This window comes from Procambarus clarkii, chromosome 26 (genome assembly GCF_040958095.1).
Source record: "Procambarus clarkii isolate CNS0578487 chromosome 26, FALCON_Pclarkii_2.0, whole genome shotgun sequence".
Classification (NCBI taxonomy): Eukaryota; Metazoa; Arthropoda; class Malacostraca; order Decapoda; family Cambaridae; genus Procambarus; species Procambarus clarkii.
The window spans coordinates 34226628-34231448 of NC_091175.1; the positions used below are offsets into that span (position 1 = coordinate 34226628).

The window sequence follows — 4821 nt, forward strand, 5'->3', positions numbered from 1 at the left end:
TTAAAAGCTAAAAAATCATGGTGATATATTATTAGAAGTTTTAAATAGTTAATTGTTATAATTGGGAAATTTCCTATTTTAAGTGTAAAATGATCCAGTTATAAATGAATATGTATTAGTAAAGAGTGACTCTTCCCTTTTAATATCTTTATGATTTTTGTGTAAACATTTTTAAAACCCAATTGGAAAATAAGATTTCTGGTATATATATACAATTAATGATAAAAGATACAATTTGTATAACATTCATGTTTATAAAAATACTGAAGAGAGACAAATTCAGTTTTAGTAATGGTCATCGAACTACCCATTACTCGTTAATTTAAGAACAAATTATAATTTACATATAATTTGTTATTATGAGAAGCTTTGTCTTTTGGTTGTCTAGATTCTGTTTGTCCGTTCGTTTTAATCTTTTCATTTTTCCTAGGAGGAATCTACAAACTTTGTTGTCTTTTCAGTTGTCTAGATTTTATTTATTCATTGTAGCCTCAATATAGGAATACAGGGTAATAGTTTTATCCAAAGGTTGCTGGGCATTATTCAGGCTGTTGACATGTTATTAGATTCCACAGCATTCTTAGAGAAATGCTCCTTGAAGTTCACCCTTGGGACACCGATATTGGTTCGGTGGGGTATGTCTGCAGAGTTTCACGTTTATGATTGCTTTATGTTGTGAGAGAACCTTGGGCGTCTTGAAATAGCAAAGTTCCTTATCTACCCAGCGTCACTTAAATAAGGACGTGGGGGTTAAATCTTTCTTAAAGTGTAGACCTCTTGTTCAGGAGGGCAACTAGCTCCTTTCTCATAATCAAACCGCTCCGGCGACTTTTGAACCTTCACATACGACATTGTTATCCAAACTTCCCATGCCTTTTAAGACGTCGAGCTTCGGTGTACTTATCTGAGGATAAGAAAACGTTAATATGGATACAGTGCACAAATAGTAATTAAATATATAAATCATTTAAAGAATGACAAAGCTTAAATTACATTCTCTAGAAAGGTGAAGAATGAATAAATATATGAATAAATCTATAAGGAAAAAAGGCCCTCAGTAGGGTTCGAACCTACGACTGTGTTGATCTCTGACGCATCTTATTCGACTGCGCCACGACATGGTAAAAAAAATGCCATTTTTAGTGCACCTGCCCTCACAAGGCTCCCACAGCTTCAATAGGGAGAAGGTTCGAACCCTCATCACGGCCCTTATGGATTTCTTCATTTGATGCATCACGCTATTGCGATCTCTGTGTAATCAGATACTGGTTCGGTAACATGGTAGAATTTGTGCGGAACCAATTACCGCGTAACACGCAATTAGGGTACATCGATTGTTTCAAGCGTAGGTTAGACATATGTTTGAGACTGGGTGAATATAAACAAGAGCAGTCTCATATGGGCCAATAGGCTTTCTGCAATTGCTCAGTCATATATTCTTAACTTTTTAATGGGGTTAATACGTGCAATGAAGCTAAATTTTTGACTGAGAGACATTAAGTGCTACGAAATGGAAGAGGATTAATCGAACATTTACGAAACCTGTACATCTTTCCTTTGTTATGGCGGTTTAGTTTGCATTTATCGAGCAATTTAATAAGAGGTTGTTGTACTTACCATGAACTTCTCAATTAGTTGACGAATTATGTACGCAACATCCGTCTGGTCAAGCTCATTTACCCCTCCATCTGTGAAATTACGAAATAGGAACGTTATTTAATATTCAACCTGCTATATTATATATATATATATATATATATATATATACATACATATATATATATATATATATATATATATATATATATATATATTATATATATATATGTATATATATACGCAAATTCAGATTTTCTTTAAAACAAATATACATTGTTTTACCGATACATTTATAGTCACTAATGTTGGTACCTTTCAAACTTCGAGTAAGTATACTCGAGGTATTTTAGTCATGGTTCAACTGATAGTACGTGTCTAGGGACCCGAGTTCAATCCCATTGCAGTCCTTCCATATTTTAGTGCATATACATCACTATTTAAAAGCAGGAACAAACATACAAGAACCTAACGTGGCTTCTTTCACTACAAGCTTAAGAGACCCAGCTTAGTTTGGAGGATAATCTGTTGATCTTTGACAAATTTCCCACTGACCAATTCTAACTCGTCTTCACTACTCATTTATTAACACTGTCCCAACTCCTTACCAGTCTAATAAGAAGTAGCCGAGGGTGATGTGCCTGTAGTCTGGAACGGCTGCAACAGGTTCCATCTTCTTGGCTTTTCCTCAGAGAGAATCTCGGTTCCTTCCTGTCGTGTGCAGGCGACGAGTCAACGTGGCTAGAGTATGTCGACCAGACCACACTAGAAGGTGAAGGGACGACGACGTGTCGGTCCGTCCTGGACCATTCACTAGGCATTGGCTAATTCCAAGCCACCCTTGGAAAATACCACTACTGTGTATTCGTATATTGTGGCTAAGGTGAATGAACCCGACACAAACGCCATTTAGACGAGACAGAAGAAGTTTAAGACGACGACAAAGTTTGTTGATTTCTCAGACGACGACTGAAATAACTGAAACAGCCAGCATCATCTTAGATGGCTTAGGGAATTTTGACACAAGTGTCATCTTCGTAAAGATTCAAGAGTCACAATCTTTTCGATCTGCGGCGGGAGATTATTGCCCTACTGGACAAGCAAGGTCTACGCCTACAGAATTACAGTTTTGAGCCCCACGTCACATTATTCAAGCGACGGCGGGTGAATGAGAATGAACTTTCTTATTACAAGAGACCCACCGTTCAAACTCAACATCGAGAAATCATAAGAGATCTGATCAAATCTGCAAATATTCACCGCCGAACGAAAATCTCCATTCCAAGGGTGGGGTTCAAGGAGTATACCCTGAAGTATGCTTACCAATCAACAAATATGCCCACGTCAAGTGGACACTTTGCTAATTCCCAGCCAACCTTGGAAAATACCACTACCGTGTAATCGTATATTGTGGCTCAGATGAATGAACCTGACAAACGCCATTGAGACGAGAGAGAAGTAGTTTATGACGACGACAAAGTTTGTTGATTTCACAGACGACGACTGAAACAGGAGGACAGTCAAGACGACGCCAGAGCTTCTCATAATTACAAATTATATGTAAATAAAATGTTTTTTTTAATTCAGTATTTTTATAAACATGATATAATATGATTTATGATTTAAATATAATATGATTTACATATATGATTTGTGTCTGGTTATTGTATATAATAAAAATATATAAAAATATATGTATAAAATAATGTATGTATGTATATAAAAAATTAATAAATTTTATTGTATAAAAAAATGCAGGGGGTAATGATGTTGGTCAAGTTCGGAGTGAGGAACCAACAGATTCAGGATAGCCATTGAATTAGGAGCAAGGGAGGAATCCCGATCATATGTGGCATTCCTCCAAGAAAGGGAGTGGGAAATGAATGGATGTCGAGGGCACTTTGTGTCAATTGCCGGATGGAAAGATTTCAAATCAAATGCAATATCTTTCATAGACAAATGGGAACACTTGTATGGAAGAAATGAAATGTATGCTCGTGATGGGGTGTATCTATGGAGGGCTGGGGTTGTTGCGAGCTCGATGGAACCAGTGGTTAGAGGTGTTCGGGTTAAAACTTAGTAGAGTGGTACGGGAATTGATTTGGAGAAGAAGGTAATAAAAGTATGGGTTTGTGGGAGAAAGGAATTGGCGAAATGATCAGGGAAAGAAAAGGGCCTCAAAATAACAATTCACTTAGGGTATATTACACTAACAGTAGAAGTCAAAGAAATAAAAATAACGAATTAAATGCTCTTGTCTGCACAGAAAAAAAAAATTATAATTGCACTTGCCGAAACGTGGATGAATGTAGAAAATAGAGAACTATTAGCCGAATATCAAAAATGGATTTAAAACATTTCACACAGATCGATATATTAGACGAGGGGGAGTAGCCATACATGTTAGGGACAATTAGAAATGTCTCAAAGAGGGAATCAAAACCGAGCCACAAACTATTTGCATAGAATTAAACGAAAAAGCAAATAATATTATAATAGGAGTTATATATAGGCCACCAAATGTAGACAGAATGGAAGCAAAGCATCTATGGGATGAAATATCTAAAGCATCTAGATCTAACAGTATTTATGTCATGGGCGACTAATTTTAGTGGAATAAACTGGTTGAACAAATCAGGGAATAGTGAAGCAGAAGATTTCCTAGAATTAATTGAAGATTGTTTTCTTACACAACACATTAAGGAACCAACTCAGGAAAATAATATTTTAGATTTTGTGTTAACCAACAGCGAAACAAATTAATGACTTCGTAATAGGTGGTGAGCTAGGGAACAGTGTTCACAAAGAAATCAGATTTTGCATAGAATGGAACCGACCTGTAAGAAAATTCTGTTATGGTGCCTGATTTTCAAAAAGCTGATTTTAATAGCCTAAATTTTTTGGGTCAAATAGATTGGAAAGTCATGGTATGGGGTGTGGGCCGGTCTTTGAGCGAGACATGAACCCAGCGATAGGTGACGTAAAAAGGGATTTTATGTAGATTTAATATATAATCTAGTATATAGAAGCTTACAAGCGGATGAATGGACTTAACAAAAAGGGATATTAATAGGGTATTAAAAGTATCAACTCTAGACAGAACACGAAACAATGGGTATTAATTGGAAAAGTTTAGATTTAGGAAAGACTTGGGTAAATACTGGTTCGGTAACAGGGTTGTTGATATGTGGAACCAATTACTGCGTAACGTGGTGGGGTCCCTCG

The 4821-nt window shown here is 36.3% G+C and overlaps 1 long non-coding RNA gene across 2 annotated transcripts in view; it reads right to left on the reverse strand.

Moving 5' to 3' along the window:
• Positions 1-369: 369 nt before the first annotated feature.
• The window catches only part of LOC138369050 (uncharacterized), an 8491-nt gene continuing 4039 nt past the window's right edge, over positions 370-4821 (reverse strand). Inside the window, exons 2-4 of one of the 2 annotated variants that reach the window (XR_011229742.1) lie at positions 2205-2574; positions 1618-1688; positions 370-904 (exon numbers count right to left, since the gene is read on the reverse strand). This is a non-coding gene — a long non-coding RNA (uncharacterized lncRNA). Of the gene's footprint in view, positions 905-1617; positions 1689-2204 lie in introns of both variants that reach the window. The other variant, XR_011229741.1, reaches the window with a different exon arrangement.